Raw genomic sequence first — 22,313 nt, 5'->3', positions numbered from 1 at the left:
CCAGCTGAAATTGCCAGAATTATAGAAAAATCCTATGAAGAACTAGGTAGAGATAGTTTGGGTGGAATACCAGTAAAGCCCCAACTAATTGAAAGTCCTGAAAAAATATTTATTAAAAATATTCTAAACAGTCAAAAGAAGAACTGGGATGGAAACAAACAATCCAATCCAAAAGAAAAGAGATTCCAGTCCAGAGGAAGGTCTCCTCGGCGGAGAGAAAGATCTCCGGTCCAAGGACCCAAGTCTCCCCAAAGGGAGCCCTCTGTGAAAAAATACAACCTTAGAAATAGGGATAACATAAAGAAACCGGATAGATATCAAGATTTTGATACACGTCCCTCTCAATCTTTTCAGACTTCCTCGCAGAAATCGGAAAGAAGAGGACGATCGGAACCCAGGGACATTGTTCTACATTCTGTCCATCAACTGTGTTTTTTGCAATTTTCACCCCGAGTGGGCTGGGTATGCTCAGACGTGAGTCCCAGGCTCTCCACACCACTGGAGTCAAGCTATCCAGGCTGATGAAGGCTGATAGCCAGAAACCGGTCCTTGGATGCTTGATTCCGGTCTGGGAAAGACATGGCTTGGTAGTTCGGACTGGACTGTTCCCATGAGGCACAGGGTCAGAGCTGATTTGCATATAGCCAGTGTCTAACCCAGGGTGGTGTGGAGTGCAAAAAATGATGGATTTAGGCCCAGATCCTTGTACTGGGGTGAATGTATGACATTGTTCTACATTCTATCCATCAACTGTGTTTTTTGCAATTTTCACCCCGAGTGGGCTGGGTATGCTCAGACGTGAGTCCCAGGCTCTCCACACCACTGGAGTCAAGCTATCCAGGCTGATGAAGGCTGATAGCCAGAAACCGGTCCTTGGATGCTTGATTCCGGTCTGGGAAAGACATGGCTTGGTAGTTCGGACTGGACTGTTCCCATGAGGCACAGGGTCAGAGCTGATTTGCATATAGCCAGTGTCTAACCCAGGGTGGTGTGGAGTGCAAAAAACGATGGATTTAGGCCCAGATCCTTGTACTGGGGTGAATGTATGACATTGTTCTACATTCTGTCCATCAACTGTGTTTTTTGCAATGTCCATATTTCTGTGTCACGATATTTTCAGTTCGATAATTGTGTAGGTCTACATTTCCAACTCAATATTTTGTCTAAATACCATCATTACAGAACCTTGGACTATTTCATGTGTATTACACCTGTTCCTTTACTCTTTTGAAGTTAGTGGTAAAAATGGGGCGTGGCCAAGCAGCAGACCAAGATGGCCACGCGGCATTGAAGCTCTGCATGGTAGCCCTGTGAAGATCCTGGCTGTCCCCGACATAACAGCACATTGAGCTGCCGAAATGCCTGGCGCAAGATTGGCATCTAATAGAGCATCCATGGTCTTGCCTGTGATCCCGCAATCTGCCTGCGGATAGAGTTCCAAGCGCTCTGGGCCTCGATGGGGTGGAGCCGGTGGCATCCCCTGTCGTGGCCTTCTGAAGTGCCCGGAGCTCACGATCCGGAGATGCACCTGCATCTGACAACCCGGGCGGTGTGAGCGGTCCTAAACACAGCCATGGTTGCAGTGAGTGTGCATGCTGCTCCCCCCTCATGCTTCCCCGCTAACAACGCCCACCGCGAGCCCGCCCTCCTCTTGTCTAGCACCAAGTGGAGGGCCTTGGAATCCAATTGCGCGCTCCCGGCGGCCTCAGAGGTGATAGGGGCCTTGCAAGTGCCGTGTTCACTGGCAGGAGGTATGTGAGCAAATTGAATCACTGTGGGCCGCTGATATTGACTCATTAAACTGCCTGGAAGTGGCCATGCGCGATCCCGCCTCCGGTCCTGTAGCTTTGCTGGCCGGACCAGTGATCTACCACCTACCCGGGCCAGCGGCCCAACTCTGTGGCGTGGCTAGCTCGCTTCTACATACCACAGCCTGCGGCCCCCTGGGGATCGGCCTGCAAGTTGTTTACACTGGGACCACTGCCAGAGTGCGGCGAAGGGTAGGTGCTCTTCCAATCTCAGCCATCGAGGGCTTGTGCCTGCCGCGGCTGCACCCGAGGCTGCTCCATACCACACCAGCTTACCCACGGACCCTCCCTGGTGCTCCCTGCCCCTGCGCGGCTGCTACCACTGGTATTACCTGCCCTTCCTTGGCTCCACCACGTGGTGTCTTTGACCTGTGCAGCACCTGCTGGTGCTGTGGGTGGCGCAAGCTTCGACATATTAGGGTCTTCTAGTTATGGGTAGGAAAGACCCAAAGCAGAGGATACTCTCATTCCCAGTGGTCACGGAAGCGGTACAGGAACACAGCACTGACATGGCTGAGGGTGGCCAGGTCTCCACGGCGCCCATGGTTGCAACAACGTCAAATCCCAATTTGTCTGCGGAGCTTAGGGGCGGATTTAAGAAATTGGACAATAGGTTTGATAAGCTGGAGAGCTGCTTGGACATTATAGGCGCCAAATTAGACATCCATGACAGACACTTGGACACAGCAGAGGGATGGATATCGGACCTGGAGGATGGCTCGGCACAGTCGACAAAGAGGCTGGAGTGTGTGGAAAAAATCTTAAAGGACATCACTGTTAAGAATGAGGACTTGGAGACGTGCAGCCCCCGCAACAACCTTCATATTACTGGTGTTCTGGAGTCGACGAACACCGGGAGAGTGGACACTTTTGTGGAATCCTTTCTCGTGGACTTATTTAGGAAGAAGGAATTCACCCCCCGATTTGTGGTGGAAAGGGCGCATCGATCTCTGGGTCCCCCACCCAACCCTGGCTGCCCTCCTAGGCCGATAATAGCATGTGTCATGAACTTTTGGGACCGGGACACTACGCTGAGACTCGCCAGGGAACGTGGGGAGCTGAGGTGGCAGGGATCTTCAATCTCACTATACCCAGACTTCACCCTCATGGTGCAGGAGGCCTCGCGCAAGTTTCCAGGTGTCAAGGCAACATTGCGGAACCTGGGCGTCCCATATGGGATGTTATATCCGGGCCGTTTAAGGGTGGATGTCAACGGACGTGCCCGAATTTTTCTATCCTTCCGATGCTCAGGCTTTTTGTACATCCTATAAGGCTGTGGACGGACAGCCGAAGGAGGTTGGGCAGGCTCCTTCCCCCCACACAGCAAATCTGTTGCCAGTGTGGAGCACTTCGCCAATGAATGACAGGCAGGCTGTCACAGTTGTAATAAATGTCTGTAATTGTTACATGATCTGTAAACGTTAAGGCTTGATTGTATGCACTTACATTGATCGGGGCAGTACACAAAGCTCATCTCTGTTATCCTTCATTTTGCTGGGCACCATCGAAGCATTGCCTCTCCCCTAGGTGCAGTGCACATTGTTATTTTCACAGATTGTTATGTATCAGTCTTGATTATTGTTTATGCAAATGGGTTGCTTACAGGATGCATTGAATGCATGGCTGTTGGGTTTAATGCCTTGTGAGTCGGGTTGCGAGGCTGGGACGGGGGTGGAGGATGGGGATGTTACCATTATCATTCAAAGTTCTTATGTTTCTGGTTCCAAATATGACACTTGCCTTTCGTCAGCCACTGAGACTCTATTCATGCATCTTTCACTAGACACGCATGGCTGCTGCCCCTGAAATAGCTGATCACTCACTCCTATCAATTATTTCCTGAACTGTGCGTGGGCTGAATAACTCTACAAAATGTAAACATGTGGTACACTATTTACAGTGCCATACAAACAACATTGCCTTCTTACAGGAGACCAACTTACCCAAAGCGGACACCACTCATTTTGCAACGGCATGGGGGCTCACCGATTTTTCTCTAACTACAGTAATTATTCCAGGGGCACCTCGATCATTTTTCACAAGCGTCTCCCCTTCTCTTTGATATGCAGCCTGATCGACCCAGAGGGCCGGTATACTAAAGTGGTTGGTAGGTTGACGAGACACACAGTCAAGCTAGTTTGTGTCTACGCACCAAATGTGGACAGCCCCGAATTCTTTCATGAACTAAACGCCAAGCTAACACGGGTGTGCGCGGGTGGGTTGCTGTTGGGCGGGGACTTCGATTTACTATTAAACAGCACTATTGATAGCTCATCAATCGTAGCAGCCCCTAAACCTCGGGCACGGCAGGTTTTGTTGGACATTTGTGTGGAATTTCAGTTTTCTGGTTCCTGGAGAACACACAACCTTGTGAACCCGGGGTTCACCCACTACTCGGCCCAACATAACACCTGGAGCAGACTGATCTTTTGGTTACTCTCCCCACTCCCACCACTTGGAACAATACAATAGACATACTCCCCCGTACTTATTCGATTATGCCCCGGTCGTGCTTAAGCTTCATCTTCCCAGACCGGATGGTCACGAATGGCAATGGAGGTTCCCAGGTAGGGCGTTAATTGATGACTTATTTGTTTCTGAATTTGGAGATGCCATTGAGGAATATTTTTAGCTACATAAATGGTCGGTGGACACATGGGCGACTCTCTGGGATGCCTTTAAGGTGTACATTCGCGGGGTGGCCATCGTCAAGCATGCTGGGGTCCTGAGGGATTTCTGGAAGACAAAAGCTAACATCGAGCGGCAGCTGTCGGCTTCCCAAGCCTCTATACTGTGCTCCCCAACTCCGCAGACTGAGTCTTCTAGTCGAGTTCCGGAAAGCAGCAGAGTGGGAAACAAACTTCCTCAGTAAATATGCTGTGGCACGTCTATATGGCGAGGGTGAACCTCCGGGGTGCACATTGACGCAACTGTTAAGGCCCCCGTATTCCAAGGCTTATATTACTGAGCTCCGGTCTGATGAGGGGGTTCTTCTTACAGACACGTCCGACATTAGAGACACTTTGTTAGCCTAATACGAACGTTTTTACACCTCTAAACCAGCGCACACGTCCTCGGAACGCGAAGAGTACTTCGAGGAAATTGCGTTAGTGTACCTTGAGAAATATATGTAGGATTTCCTTGCTGAACCATTTTTGAAAGACGAAATAACCAATGCCATAACTGCGCTGAACGGTGCATCTGCTCCCGCCTTGATGGTCTTACAGGGGACTTTTATAAGCAATATAAGGAAATCCTAGCACCGAAACTTATAGAAGTATACCACGAATCATCAGAGAGAAACCAGCTGCCGCTGACCCTGCGGGAGGCAGTGATAGTCCTGCTTCCCAAACCTGACAAGGATCCCTTGCTTTGTGGGTCGTACAGACCGTTATCCCTCTTGAACTTCGACTACAAGATATTAGCGAAAACGATCTCGACGAGCCTTGCTTTATTGTTGGACAAAATCATATCCCTGTAGTTGGGGTTTGTCCCTCGTAGATCTACTTCTCTAAATCTCAGGACGCTATTTGCGGTTTCACATAGAATCAACCCGGCCACTCCGGCCGTGGCAATATTGCGAAACGCCGAGAAGGCGTTCGATGCCCTTGAGTGGCACTTCCTATGGACGGTCATGCGCAGACTGGGTATGCTCATTGGTTTCATCAATCTTACAAAACTGCTATATTCGGCCCCAACGCCCAGATTACATTTGAATGGCACACTCTCCCAGTCCTTCTCCCTCTCTTGTGGTACTAGACAAGGCTGTCCCTTGTCCCCGTTGCTCTTTATTCCACCAATGGACCCCCTTGTTCGACACTTCCAGGAGCAACACCTTCAAAGGGGACTCCAGGTTAACACGGGACCACTGCTTGCGTCCTTCTACGTGGACGATATTATCCTATACATCGGGAATCCCAAAGACAATTTAGACCCTCTAATCCGAGAAATCATCTGATTTGGATCTTTTCTGGCCTTAGAATCAACTAGAATAAGTCAGTGATTTTTTTCCCCTTTCTTCGGGTGTATGGCCCGCTGGGAGTGTGAATACCCTCTGATTTGGTGCTCCGACTCCGTGAGGTATTTAGGCATAAATATTCATCTACACCAAACAAAATATTATCAAATGATGGCACAGCGATACATACATTGGAAAAGCAAGAAGACAGGTGGAATAGACTACCGCTCTCAATTGCTGGGCGAATCGCACTGATAAAAATGGAGGTCCTTCCTAAATTTTTGTATTTATTTAATAATATCCCTATCCCTTTGCCGAACTGTGTCTTTGACTCTGTTCGCACACACCTCATTAGACTGACATGGGGGGGGCAGACACCCCAGAGTCCTCTGGAAAATCATGACACTCCCATGCCATAAAGGCGGCTTCAGTGTTCCTAATTTTCAGATGTATTATTTGGTTGCACAATGTAGTTATGCTCACTCTTGGTTTCACCCTGATGCCCGAATCCCATACTTACGCCCTGAGGCAGATCTAGTCCTACCACACGCTTCGATCGGTCTTGCCCCTGGGCTGCCCGCGTGATCCACTCACCATCCAAACGCTATCCTCAACTAGCTGGGCCTGGCTAAAACTGGCCAGGATGACGGGATCACTGCTGCTATACTCCCCAAAACTACCACTCCCGAATCCACAATGGATTCCTGTCACAGGGGAGGGAATAGTGAGCACACTCTAACACGGTTTGATATGAACTGCGTGGAGACCTTTATATAGACGGGCAAATCTGTTCTGCCTCGGATGGAGACAAGTCTGCAGGGGCTTTGTTTATGGACAAGTTTATACTTAAGCGACTTGGTGCTGCAGTTAAGGCCAAGTTTCCTGGTTACCCGGTAGAACCCGACCCTTTCCCCCCCCTTAACCATAGTGCTAGGTAGCGACACTGGGGAACATTTGATTTCTAAATTATACAGATCCTGCATGGAGATAGTCCCAGTGCGGGATGCTAAAGTACGGGTTGGATGGGAGACAGATCTAGGCCACCCAATAACTGATGAATGCTGTCAGCAGACCAAGGAGATATCAATAAATAGCCGCCACAAACGAATCCCTTACAAATTCCTAAGCCAAATCTACATTACAATGTCAATAACAACAGGAAACCCAATCTACCCTTGGAGGCTTGGGCGATGTAATATTATCGAGTAGATGTGCCTACAAGTGATTTATTTAATCTAGAGCATTTAGAATTGAATTGTTATTCTTAACTTAAAGCAAGTTTTTAGTGTATTCCTTTCAGAATGCTTTCTTCTAATTAACTTTTATATCATCAATTAATGCATGAATCTAACAGAAAATAACTTTTTCAATCACATTGAAATATGAAAATATATCAAAGACACGGGTGTATATATTAGAAGAAATTGAATTTATCCCATTTAAAAAATATCATAAAAGGGTACATGATGATTAAATACACAATGCAGCAGGAAATTATAGTTGTATATAAATTTCACAGATTTTCTCAGTTGCAATTGTGGATGCCTTTTTCTCAAATAAATACAAATAAGGCAATCCAATTAATTTATACAAATCAAAATTGCTTATAATATCATTTGAACAAGAGATAGGTGTCGTGGTCAACATTTCGGTCTATCGGGCTGTCGTCCGTTAGACCATCTTCAGGACTAAGTAAGTTTAAAAATTGGTTGACCCCTATTAAAACAAGGAAAAAAATAATAGTTACTGTGTACTTTATAATTTTTATTTGAAATATCTGAAATAACACAAAGAAAAAAGAGTGACTTTTTATATTAACAAAAGAGAGCAATAATAGTGAAAGTCACTATTATGTATCAATCCCCATAGATGAAGACAATTAGAGAAGGTGACAAAAGATGACACTTACTCTAAGATTAATGCCAAAGATAATTTGTCTTATACATTTTAAAAATCTATTGAATCTGCGCAAGATTATTCAGCCAGATATATCCAACGTTTAAGGATCAAGTACCTTTATTTTGTACCACAAGCATTCAATGGCACATGAGCACCTGTAACGAGGAGCACAGGGGCATATTACCAACAACTAGCAATAATTATCGCTATGCTGGCTTAGCGGCTATAATTTTATCGCCGTGTAGCGACGATTTTTATCGCTTAGGAGCCTTGATATTATCAAGGTTTATCTCCTAAGCGAAAAAAATCGGCCGAAATGCATGAATATCGCTGAAAAGTCAGCGATATTCATGCATTACCGAGTAAATTCTCTTAGCCATGTTATCCACCTCCCATTGGATAACATGGCTAAGAACTGCTCAGGGCAGGTGTTAGCTTTTGGAGATATTCGCGCTCTCTCCAAAAGTTGGTAATAGGAGATAGCGTTGTTAGCGACTGTTTCCAGTCGCTAACATCTTGGCACACCCACTTTGCATGTCATTAGTGATAAATTTCTCTGACATGCAAAGCGGGGCCCAAGATGGTCACTATCTCCTACTAGCTGTCGCTAACTGGTGTTAGCGATAGCTAGGTAATAGGGAGATAATTTTATCTTCGCTTTCTTGGCTTATAAAGCCAAAAAAGCGGAGATAAATCCCTTGATAATATGCCCCACAGTGTCAGTGTTATAGTTTTCGTAAAATACTGTTGTAAAAAATTATTAGAATTCTCGTAAATTAATGATAATATAACTATTGGCAGTTGCTATATTCAATGGATTCAAGAAGTATGTTCCATCAATACGAAATCATGATGTTAAATGTATATATCAGTATAGCATGTTTATAGGAACTGGTATTCTTTACTGAAAAAGGGACTTGTTCGTAGGTCTCTTCATTGTCAAAAATCACATATATTGATATTAATCATAACAATATACTATCATGGACGTTCAAGGTGGTTGCGCCCAAAGGGTCCAAACATACAAGTAAATCTTTGTTGAGACAAAACATTTTCACAGGTTTATAGGTTAAAAAAATAATAGTTTTGCATTATTCATGGTAAATATACCCACGCAGAGTTTGTATTTAAAAAAAGGGCCGGAATATATGTGAAAACCCGTCAGTGGACAACCATGTTTAGCCAGTCTAAAGTGTATCAAAGTATATACAGTGACTAAATATGAAAACAATAGATGCAATATTAACTTACAGAAATTCCTTGCTCAAACGACAGAGCTTTTAATGATGCGTTGCAAATATAACCCACCATGTTGGCATATTTGTTATGCAAATAAACCTGCAGCAATTTTCTCCACTAAAAATGTGTTGTGTCTGATTATTTCGCTAAAGTATTGCTGTGGAAGGGATGGGGAGTGTTGCCGATATTGGCACTATGGAGTGGGTGTAAATAGAGCGCCTGATACGTTGGCAGCCATCTTGGTATAACTCGGGTCTATTCGTTCTAGATGTCTTTTTCTTCATATTTGGAAAAGAACATGATGGGATGTTTTACAATCATTTCTTTTGTCGGAAAAGAGGGATTATACCTCAAGAATAAAAATAATATTGATGTTTCATACGTTAATTTAGTATCTACGTGAAAGTTGGTGTGTCATGTCCAACACAAATAGTGTCCAGTCTGTTGGTCCAGAATCTACATTACCGCTGCACAGTCCCATAGGCTAGACCCTGATAGATCCCACTGCTGCCTGAAATGCGAATCCCTGCAGGCAGACTTTGCCCACCTTACCAGGACCTGCAGCAAAATTAGCTCGTACTGGATTGGCAAACATCACCTACTTGGGAAAATGACGGGCTTGATATTATCTCCAGTTCTGGAAGTGGCTCTTTTGGGTTTTGTAAAAAATTTCCCGAATGCGGTCCGTAAATTCACAGCGGTTGGGCTACTCTTGGCAAAAAGGGAAATTGCGCTGAAGTGGAGGAGGAGAGTGGCGCCGACGAACAAAGACTGGCTGAATAGCATGGCATATTGGAATCTGAACTATGACTTATACGCCTCCACATTGCCAAGTACATCATGCCCACGTGCCATCTGGGGCCCTCTCAAACAATTTATAGCAATAACACAGCCTGCAAAAGACAAACGGTTGGACGCTGGCCTGGAACCAGCGGATATCGGTTAAACGTACTCTATCTACACAATTGACTTGTACACACACTTCATGATACTGCGAATTGAGCAGTTTCTGGTATTAAGCACCGCAGATTGCGGTATTGGAGATGGTATGAGTGGGATAGCACATGATTTAATGTTCTTTCTTGTGTATTCACACTGTCTACATCATTGGGATTTTGCGTAACACATACTAGACAAATATGTATAGGGCATTTCTAAATATCCATTGTCATGGTACTGGAACTGGAGCGATATTATGTTGGCATTACGAAACTGATAAATAAAGTTTAAAAAACTAATAATAATTGTGGTAAATCGGGTGTCATGCTCTTCCAAAATTTGCAGTCCTATCTTGGATTAGTGCTGTAAGTTTCTCCATGGAAAAGTTTGTCCATATCTTCTCCAGCACATATTGAGCAAGGGTGTCGCTGTTGTCTCCACAGCTGGGCCACGTTCAAATGTATGGCCAAGAGAAAATGGGACAAGATTTTTCCCAGTGAGGTCATCGTGGGATACAGCCTGTATTCCAGAGGGTACCCAAGAAGATAAGAAGTAGATTGTGGGGCAAGGAGACATTTGTCATTGATTGTATCATGAGGAGGATTCCGTGCCAGAAGACCCGGATCTGTGGCGATGTCCACAATATGTGTAAGAAAGTGCCCCTATTACCACAACCCTTTCAGCACATATTCTGAGCTACCAAACATCTTCTGCAGTCGCACAAGAGTAAAGTATCATCGTGTCAGTATTTTGTATGCATTCTATTTATAGCATAGACATATACAGGATTTTGAGGCCCTCAGCCACATAGCTTTCCAGGTATCCTTGGGGATGTCCATATTCAATTCCCTCTCCCATCGTGTCACATATGCGCGTTTCTTAGGGGGAGTTACATTTAAAATGTAATGACAGAGCTGTGATATGCCTTTGTGTCTTATGTTGTTTGGCATACAAGGATTTGATCTCTGATTCCTTCCTTTGCAATTCTCTACAATTTAGATCACTCTCCACCCAAAGTAGTGCCTATGTGTGTCTAAATGTGTCATGTCCGGACAGTTAAAGCTATACAATGCGTAGGGAGGAATATTGAGGTTTGCTTAAACACCCTATTGCACTTGTCTGAGATGACCTCCTGGAGACGTTTAAATCCTAAGAGGACGGTGAATAATGACCGCTATGTACATGGAGCTCATAGTACCTCCATGCTGCTGGCACCTGACGTCTACTAAAGTTGCACTTACACATAGTACTACGAATTCTTATAGACCTCTAGGAACAGGTGTGATCTCACTCAATTTATTGTGTGCTTTCGAGAGACGTGGATTCACAATGGCAGTTTTGGCTTTGTTTGGTTGATGGGGGCCTCTAATAATCATTTATATTTGGTTTATATTGTTCTTATTTGCTTTTTTCAACATATAATGCCATAACATCCCCTGGAATTTCGCTATTACGTTGCAGTTTACATACACCTGATTGTAACAGGTACTCTGAGACCTCTCTCTCAAAGGACAGGTATGCATAGTAGTGAATGGGGAGGGACTTGCCTCTACTTTCACACCTCTGTCCCAGATGATGGGTGTGCATAATAGTGAGTGGGGATGAACTCCTTTGGGACTTCTCTCTCAGATGACAGGTGTATGTAGTAGGATGTAGAGAGGGAGTGGCCTCTCCTTTCTCACTGCTCTCTCAGATGATGGGTATGCATATTAGTGAGTGGGGAGGGACTGCCTCTCCTTTCAGACCTCTTTCTCAAATGACAGGTATGCATAGTAGGGTGTGTGGATGTACTGGCCTCTCCTTTCAGACCTGTCTCTCAGATTATTGGTGTGCATAGTAGTGTGTGTGGATGAACTAACCTCTTCTTTGAGACTTCTCTTTTAAATAATGGGTGTGTGTAGTAGAGTGTATGGATGGACTAGCCTCTCTTTTGAGACCTCTTTTTCAAAGAATGGATATGCATAGTAGGGCGTGGAAAGTGCCAGGCCTTTCCTTTCAGATCTCTTTCCCAGATGATGAATGTGCGGAGTAAGCTGTGTGGATGTAGCCGCTCCTTTGAGAGCTCTCTCTCAGTTGATAGGTCTGAGTGGAAGGGTGCATAGATGGGCTGGCCTCTCCTTTCACACCTCTCTCTCAGTTGACAGGTGTGTGTAGTAGGGTGTATGGGGTGACTGGAATCTCATTGAAGAACTCTTACTCTGACAGGTGTATGTAGTAGTGAGTGGGGAGGGATGTGCCTTTCCTTTCAGATCTCTCTATCAAATGATGAGTGTGCACAGTACGGTGTGTGCATGGACTACTTTGAGACCTTTCTCTCACATGACAGGTGTGTTTAGTAGTAGTATGAGTGCATGGGCTTGCCTCTCCTTTGAGTCCTCTCTCTCAGGTATGCATAACATGGTGAATGGGAAGCAATTATGAATGTACGTAGTAGGGTGTGTGGATTGACAGGTTTCTCATTTGAGACCTCTCTCTCTCAAATGACAGATCTGAGTAGTATCCTTTCAGACCTCTCAATCAAATGATGGGTGTGCATCATAGGGTGTGAGGATGGACTGGCCTCTCCTTTCAGACCTCTCTCTCAGATGATGGGTGTGCGTAGTAGGGTGTATGGGGAGCAACTGGCTTCTCTTTTGAGACCTCTCTTTCAGATGACGTGTGCATAGTAGTGAGTGGAGAGGGACTGGCCTATCCTTTTACACCTTTCTCAGATGATGGGTATGCATAGTAGGGTGTGTAGATAAACTAACCTCTCCTTTGAGATCTCACTCTAAGATGACGGGTATCAAAAGTATGGTGTGCAGAGGGACTTGCTTCTCCGTTGAGATCCTTTTATTGTATGACGGCTGTGCATAATAGCTTATGGGAAGAGTCTTAACTCTCTACTCAGAACTCTTCCCAAGCTGATGGGCGTAAATAGTAGAATCTGATAAATACCATCTCCAGTAAGACACCTTCCTATAGTAACAAGTCTACATAGTAGAGTGCATTGAATGATCAGGTACTCTTTCCTATTTTTCTCTATCCCACAGGTCTCACAAGATTATAACATTTAAAAAAAAGAGGACCTTATAGTCATCATAGTATTTATCTCTTACAGACTTCCTTTCAATAACAATGTGCATAATATGCATTCCTACTAGTAGACTGTGTTGAGAACTTACCAACTCTTTTTCACTATTCACGATCCCACAAGAGTCCCACCAGATCCTTAATGATTTTTTAAAACAATTTACATTTATTTTGATCACAGTAGTTATCCCTTAGAGACATCCTCTGTAAATCTAGGGGGACAGCATGACTTTCTTCTGCCCCTTATATAATTTTTTACTTCATTTCCACAACACCTTCAATTTATCACAGAATACAGTAATGGCGTCCATTTCATTTCTAAAATTCTAACAGCCAGCCAAACAGGGTGCCTGTTCTTGCAGGATTCACAGGAATCCCTGTCTCCGTGAGTCCATGAAGGCTCACAGGAAAAACAGGCCTCTAGACCAATCAAAGGGCTCCAGTTTGGATTGTGCACTCTCTGATGTTATCTGTGATGCCACTGACCATGTCATGAGTGACGTAATATGCAGCCGCGGCCGGTAGTGGGAGTACCGGCCGGGCGGTGACATGGGTGGGGGAGGGGCAGGGTGGGGGGAAGTAATGTATGGATTCAGGACCATAACAGGTAAGTAAACATAAAAATAAATAAAACAAATTTCGTTGCGCGCACTGCATCACCAAATCCTTTCTTGCCAGTGGTCAGTCCTGCCTCTTTATCCCTCCTTTCTGTTCCTCCCATGCAGCAGCGACTAAGTACTGTCTCATTCCACTATGGTTCTTTATCTTTTCTCTGGGGGACTCTTGCTTTTTGGTTTCCTGCTCGGTTGGTGTTTGTCTGTGTTTAACTTTAGGCCCGAGCTGCTTACATTTAAATATAGCATTCTCCATCCCACCTCCACTTAACACAACAGTTGTGTTACTGCAGGCTCCCCTGCCTCCCACTTGGTTGCTTGTTTATAATTGTCAACATTATCTATCAGAATTATCTATCAGCACTGCTAGCATTTCACCAGCACTGTGCTGTTTTTGTTATTATTGTGTATTTCCTGGCTCCACTTTCTCTGCTCTCCTTCCCCCCTCCCAATTAGTCACGGGGCTCCAGCCGCCTCACAGCAGAGCCTGGCCTCAGAGCAGGGGGGCACTGCTGTCTGTGCCTGCCCTGCTCCTCGCTGCTGTCGTGGCCGTGGACTGGCTCAGGTTTCCACAGGCAGGCAGGCTCTTTTTATCAGCACGTGGCCTTTCAGGAGGGCAGCACTGATTTTGCTTTCCTTGCCGTCGCTCTCCCCTCACTCCTCTCCCCTCGCTTCCAAACATTCATGAGGCTCTCTTTGGCAGTTCCACATAATTGATTCCCAAAGCTTGTTATTTTTTTTGCTGCCGCGGTGTAACTTGGAAGTGAGTCCAGAGCCGTGCTTAAGGGGTTAAACACCTCAGTATGGGACTGTGCCCGACACCAGACTTAGTGAGGCTGCTATATATGCGCTAACGGGCAAAATCTTCATATAGGGGTAGGCACAGTGTTAGCGGCAGCATAAACTGTGGTTACACATGGACTTGTGTTCAGCTGCGTTTAAACAGACGCTGTTTCAGTTTTGCAGTTTTATTTCAAGCCCCTATTTCCTTTTATATTGTTCATCATATTATTCTTTCCTCTCTAATTTCGTCTTTGGACGTTCCTCCCTGCACAATAATGATTCTATTCAATATGTTTGACTTGCTTGTGTAATGGTCCAAAGTGCAAAAATAGTGCCTCTGCATTGCACACTGTTCCAAAGCAGCCCCTTATCCTGCTGCCTGTACTCTGCTACCATATAGAATGCCGTATGCGGGTCTTTAAGCCACGGAAGGCCCAGATGTGGCCATAGGTATAGATGAGGGTACAGGGGCAGATATACACAGGCGCCGTGACAATGGGGTATGTCCATTCGGTCCGGTTAGGTACCCAGTGCCGGAGTGTCCAGGGACCTCCCTGCAGTAAGGAGAAGCAGGATTGATCAACCTGCAGACCCGCTCGATAGCGCACACTAGAAAACGCCCGTTCCTGACGCACAATACAACCACCGCCTCTGAAATTACGAGTTTTCTTTTTTATGCGCCTTTTTGCGACACTGGCATTTTGGTCCAGAGACTGTTAAGGGGGCTTATTTATTCGGCCACAAGTCGTTAAACTGTAAAGACGGCCATTCAGGTGCCTTGGGCATGCTTCGTTTGGTGTGGTGTGCACTCCCGCCCGGACACCCGCAATAAAGGCCATTGTTAGATAGAGCTTTGAGTTCATGCACACTCAATGGGCACATCACCCTCTTAGACTACTTGCTCATTCTGTACTTATTAATATTTTGATTTTAGAGAGATTTATCTTTCGCTAAGGTGCATATTCCCTTAGTTGTCTACTTTATTCTCTACCCTACTAGACTCTCCATACTCAAATGTCTATGATGTTAATGTCAACATGCTCTTGCTTCTGCTGTGTAATGAGCAAATGTTGCCTTACTTGTTCTGTGCGCCTGTATATCTGCACTGATCTGTTTGCGACCTAAATTAGCTGGTATGCTGCTTTTCCAACCAACCTGTTTCTCTTACCTAATACTGTATGCGTCCACTGCAGCACGCATCCTCCCATTATCAAATACACCAAGGTAAAGAGGCCTACAGCGGCGCGATTTCAACACACACAACATTGGAGACAAATTAGTAAAAAGCCACACATACCCGGCGACGGAAGCATTCAACGCCCTTTTACATGCCTACCAGCTGGCATCAGCCCACTCCCTATTCTTAAAGGCTTCCCCAGGAAACCTCTGCCCGCCAACGTACAACAATCTTACCACAATTGACTACATACTTTTAAGTTCTCGGTTACAGAGCCTGATGACAGGGTACAAAGTTGTGCAACGGAAGGAAAGTGATCACGCGGCTCTAATAACAACTTTAAATCTGAAAGCGGACAATCACTATATACCTAAATTACTGGGATCGACAACCGGTATTGAACAGTACACATTGGCAAGAAGGATTAAATGGGACGCAGGCCCTATACATAAGTTTCAGGAATGGAAAAAAGCTCGGGTGGATGGCACTTTAAAGGAAACAAACAGGGGCATAATTAAAGACTGGGACCAGCTTGCCCACAATCTGGTTACACACCTACAACAAGGGATAATAAGAACGACCAACCATCACCCGAGGCAAAACCTCGGTGACATATCTGCAATCCGAAAAAGCACGAAATTAGTGCGCAACATCCGAAAGACTTACCGGAAATCTGGTTCAATTAAAGATAAACAACTCGTGCAGGAAATAGCAAAACTACATTCAAAGCTGGTTTGGGCGGAAAAACGGAAACAAACTGAAGCAAAATGGCTAAAAATCTTCGGACTGTTGAGTCCCAGCAAAACGCAAGAGTTCTGGCAATATCTCAATACTCTAAATCAAGGGAATACGCAGAGAGAAAACTCAATTGACTCCAACACCTGGATAGCCCACGTGACATCTTTATATAAGGAGGAAGGCATCCAAAACCAATCAAAAACAGAATTAGACAACGTAACACAACTGTCTAACCAAAATAACTCATACATAGTGGAAAAAAGTTAGTTAACACAATACTAAAAAAAATCAGACCCAATGGAGCGCCAGGACTCAACGATTTGCCGGGCTCTCTTTTTAGGCAAGACACAGACTTTTGGTCCGAAAAACTGTCCGTGTTATATGCGGAATGTCGATTAGCAGGCAATGTACCAGATTCTTGGCGCGGGTCGCTCCTACATCCCATCTATAAGAAAGGGTCGAAATCAAATCCACAAAATTACCGGATGATTGCACTCCTTGACATCGAGGGAAAAGCCTACGCCAATACCCTATTAATAGAACTCTCAACTTGGGCCAGTGAAGAAGGCCTCCTACCATTCTATCAAACAGGGTTCAGACCAGGTGCCTCAACAGTGGATAACATTATAGCCCTCTCATACCTAACACACAAGGCAGTGGCACGAAAATCTCTCCCCATCTTTGCATGCTTCATCGACTATACTGCAGCCTTTGATGGTGTCGACCGCTCTATTCTTTGGCAAAAACTGGCTACATGGAATATCGACTCACAATTACTAAAAGCAATTATATCTTTATATTCAAATACATGGGTCAGAATCAAACTGTCAGCCATGTCAGCCTCAGAGAAAATTGACACCAATCGTGGCTTGAAGCAAGGATGCATACTCGCCCCAATGCTATTCAATTTATAAACCGCAGACATGGGCAAAGCCTTGTTGGGAGCATCACTAGCAACTCCCCGCCTTGGGCATACCAAGATCCAATTACTACAGTACGCTGACGACCTGGTATTACTAGACCACACTAAAATTGGGCTGCAAAAAGCGTTAATGGCACGGGGCACCTACAATGCAAAAAACAAATTGATCGTGAATGCAACCAAATCAAAAATAATATTTGTTCCTTTTCCGAAAAAAAATACCTTAAAATGGAAGATAGGACAATTGATGTTGGACCGCACACGACAATACAACTACTTGGGAGTTTGGCTTTGTGAAACAGGGCGACCAGGAACACACCTCGAGAAAATACGGGCAAAAGGGAAAAGTATCTCGTACGCCCTGGGGAAGCTGCACGCAACTCTACACAGCCCTACGACAACAGCAATACAAAGAGTATTAAGGGCAAAACTAATACCATCATTAAACTACGCGCAGCAGGCCTTTCCAGGCAAACTATCAAGCACCCTGGAAAAAATCCACTGCTCGACCTATAAAAAATTATTCCACCTACCATCTAGCACCAGAAACACTCTGATACGGCTCGAATTCGGCTTGACACAACAAAAGCTTGAGGAACTGGCCGCAATTAGTAAATATTTTTATCTCACAACTGCAGCCCCAGAAAACACTCTGAAATCCAGCATAAAGAGTATTTTTCTGGAAAAAGAGAACCCATGGTCAAATATACTTGCCTCCGCAAAAGAAACTCTGAACCTTGCTGTGAATAACTGGGACCCTAAGTTACTTAATTATGCCACCATTAAAAGCGCAACGAAACGACAAGTCCGGCTTTGCTCGCGCATCACTGACCTGGAGGCTTTGGAATTAAGAGGCTTACACGAATCGCTAACACTCCCGCAGCGGGCACAGTCCTCGAAACAGCACCTTATCCAAGCTGTGGGCAAGATGGCAGTCAATAGGATCTTAGCGTTTCGATTACACCCGCTGCCCCTTAAAGAGCTTTACGCCACGAATAGACTTGAGACAACACATTCTGAATGCCGCTTATGCAAGTATAAACAAGAGAGCTTCCCTCACATCCTGTTTGCTGCCCGGGCTGTCTGTCGAGCGTAACCGCTATCTAAAGCCAATCCTACTCAGACAAGGAATTAGAACGACAAAGGAGGCGGTGAATTACCTATTCACAATGGATATAGTGAAAGATATGGCTGTGTTCAGTAAATTTATACAACAGACACATGGCAAGCTGATGGCCCAGCCTAATCAGGCCAGCGGCCTTGAACTGTTATGAGACATTTCAGCCTACGATGATACGGCCTAATGAACTCAGCTTTTTTAACTATGTATTTACTCATTTTTAAGTCTCATTATTTATTTATTTATTTTTTCTTTCCTTTCCCTTTTTCTGTTTCACTATTTTAATCTCTGACATGAAAATAATGCTCACCAAAGTTTGTCTTTTTTTCAATTTTTTTTTATTTTAGTGGTTTTGAGTAACCAAATAAAGTTTTATTCATTCATTCATTATATCCTGCTGGCCTGTTTGGATATCAGACTCGTGAACAACAAATTCCATACGGATGTTTATACCAAGAGTACTGACAGGAACAATTCCTTATTGTTTGACAGCTGTCATCCAATGTCTCTCAAATGCCACTTGCTATACTCGCAGTTCCTAAGAATCAAACGCATTTCATCTGATGTGGATACTTATTCCAAGAATGAAACAAAAATGTTGAACAAATTCAAGGAAAGAAAATACCCTGATGTGGTTTTAAACAACGCAATGGAGAGAGCACGAGCTACCGATAGGGCTGAACTATTAAAGACACACACTACAGACACCAAATTGAACAGGCCAACCTTTGTGTCTAAATTTTCTACCAGGAGCCAACAGATTAGAAAGATCATCTTGAAGAATTGGTTAATGATAGAGAATGAACCTGATTTTAAAGGCATCTTTACCAAACCATTATTCGCCTACCAAATGTCAAGAAACATAAAAGACATACTGGAATCTAAGCCCAGGGATGACAACGTGAGATTTACAGGTACCATCCCATGTTTGAACTGTGGACACTGTAATAATATCATACGTGGTAACACCCTCAATCATCCGACCACAGGCAAACTGATTAAATTACGCACTAATGCCACGTGCGACACTAAGAACTTAATCTATTTACTGAAATGCCCCTGCGGTCTCCCATATGTGGGAAAAACGGAAAGGAAAATAAAGACTCGCATGACCGAAAATAAAAGCACGATCAGAAATGTCAGCCAAAGCTCCTGTTGCCGCACATTTTACCGTCCATAATCACATGTGTCAAATAAGATTCATGGTTTTGGAGGTTGTCTCTGCAAAACAAAGCATTGACATCAGAAAGAGACAATTGCAACGCGAAATGTACTGGATCAAAAAACTGGACTCATACAATCCGAAAGGGTTAAATGATCGAATGGAATATAGTTGCTTCTTGTAACTTCTTATAACTCTTATAATTCATTGAATTGAAGTGTACATTTTTTTAATTTAACTCGCAAATTCTATGACAATTTATACATATGTTTTTCTGCCATTAACACAACACTATTCTTCACCTGCTCTAGGCATTCACGCATCTTTTGGACATTTCAAAACGGCCGCCATATTTACATGTTACCCTGCGGTGTTTGTCTTTTATCAGTTTTTAACTTTTATGTTTGTTTATATAATCATCGGCATATATGTTTTGTTTATTGCTGGTATACCTCACATCACTTAACAGTGCGCATCCACCTGTTAACACTTGATACCCACTCTTGGGTTAGTCCGTCTTCGCACCGATATTTCTTGTAACCTCACGCGCTTGTGTCGCGTTTCACCATTGAGCTGACACGACGATCTTGAGGGCTTCTATCCGATAATCAACTAATGACATCAAGCGGTAAGATTTATTTACATGTCACTGTACGCTGACACTTGGGTCCTCTTTTGGGTCACCTTTTCGGATCGGACCACTGCATGCCATATTCCATAGGCACAACTTTGACTGGCTGTTTATTCGTTTATTCACGAACTTGACCCTACAGTCTCTTGATCTTCCACACACCATGTTATACTCACTTGTGTACGTTTTTGTTCTCGTTTTCAACAATGACCACCGTAAGAATATCCATGCACACTTTCTTCACCCGTGTCACGCATGTATTCACGTCTCCATAGAATAGTGCCAGTCTACTTCCGTATCGCTGATACATTTTCATTTATGTTTTGTTATAGACTTAATGTATTTCCTCTGATGAAGTGCGTTAGCACAAAATGCATAGGGATTGGATTTGAACTTTTCATTGATGTATTGACGTTGAAGAAATTGCTTTTTGGATTGTGTACTAACTGACATTAACTCATATTACTGGATATTAGACTGTGATGCAACAGTTGAACCAGTCAAATGAACTACTGTGTAAATTAAATACCTAAGGACTCTCTGGATGCAGTCTGATTTATTTTAAAAACTACACAGCGAAGACAGTTTTGTCTCACAGAGGAGTGCGGCTGGGATCATTGTCACATTTGCCAATGTACTTTCCTGTTTTCAACAATGACCACCATAAGAATATCCGTGCACACTTTCTTCACCCGTGTCACGCATGTATTCACGTCACCATAGAATAGTGCCAGTCTACTTCCGTATCGCTGATACATTTTCATTTATGTTTTGTTATAGACTGAATGTATTTCCTCTGATGAAGTGCGTTAGCACGAAATGCATAGGGATTGGATTTGAACTTTTCATTGATGAACTGACGTTGAAGAAATTCCTTTTTGGATTGTGCACTAACTGACATTAACTCATATTACTGGATATTGGACTGTGATGGAACAGTTGAACCAGTCAAATGAACTACTGTGTAAATTAAATACCTAAGGACTCTCTGGATGCAGTCTGATGTATTTTAAAAACTACACACCGAAGACAGTTTTGTCTCACAGAGGAGTGCGGCTAAGATCATTGTCACATTTGCCAATGTACTTTCCTGTATAGCTTCATACGCAACTCCCCTAGGTCAGAGGGAGCAACCCGCCAGCACCCAAACAATCTATACCACATAGAATACACTTGGAGTAAAGTGAATACAAACCGAGTGCCACACACACCCATTGGATTTTGCTGGATATCAGACTGCACAGTGCTTTGAAACCTGCTTGGGTGAAGTCTGAACTATAGAATACCATACATAAATAACAAGCATTTACAATGCAATAGGTCTCTCGTTTATGAGAGTTTGACCTATTGGCATTGTAAATGACAATGCCTTTTATTTATCTGATGACTGACTTTTAAAACAAAAAAAAGGCATTGCCATTTACAATGCCAGTAGCGTAAACTCTCGCAAATGCGAGACCTATTGCATTGCAAATGCTTGTTTAACAAGTAATCGCGTTTGCAGAGTGGTAAAGAAATGGGGCTGGGCCTAGAACCAGCTTCTAGGAATCCAGATGTGTATGACTTACAGGAGGTACCGGAAGGGCTTCTTGGTCCCCGAGGTCCCTCAGGAGTAAAGTAGACTTCATCCCCCAATCAGAACTGAAGCACGAGGCTCGTTTGCAGAGTAGTAGAGAAAGAAAGCGTGTACTGCGAACACTTCTGACCAATTCCACTGTGTGGGACTTTCTGGAGGTAGCAGGAGGGGTAGCTGGCCCCAAAGGACGTCCTTGGGACCAACTAACCCTCCTGTTACCTCCAGTAAGTACCACGCAGCGGGATTGCTGAGACATCGTAGGAGGCCATGCCCCCTTTCTTTACCACTCTGCAAACACAACTCGTGGTACACAACTACCCATGGACAGCCCATCGCTGCGTCCACTTCACCTTCAAAACCAACATCAGCCGCAAAAGTCCTCACCAGCTCCAGCACCAAAATTGGAACAAGATCTCCAACGACCAGCTCACCCTCTCTCTCAGAAGCTCCGCTCCCAATGCTACAGACGACGACCCAATCACCACCGCCCATACCCTATATAACTGGATCACAGACAGGGCCAACACCATCGCCCCATTCAAGAAAACATCCAGCCTTCATGGCAAAAAAGCCAGCTGGTTCTCCAACGAAGTCTGAGAATCTAGATGAACCTGCAGACACCTCAAAAAGCTATGGAGGAACTCCAAAACTACAGCAGACTTTGAAAGCTACAAA

The sequence above is a fragment of the Lissotriton helveticus genome, chromosome 3_2 (assembly GCF_964261635.1).
Source record: "Lissotriton helveticus chromosome 3_2, aLisHel1.1, whole genome shotgun sequence".
NCBI classification, from domain to species: domain Eukaryota; kingdom Metazoa; phylum Chordata; class Amphibia; order Caudata; family Salamandridae; genus Lissotriton; species Lissotriton helveticus.
This window is presented reverse-complemented; position numbering follows the sequence as displayed.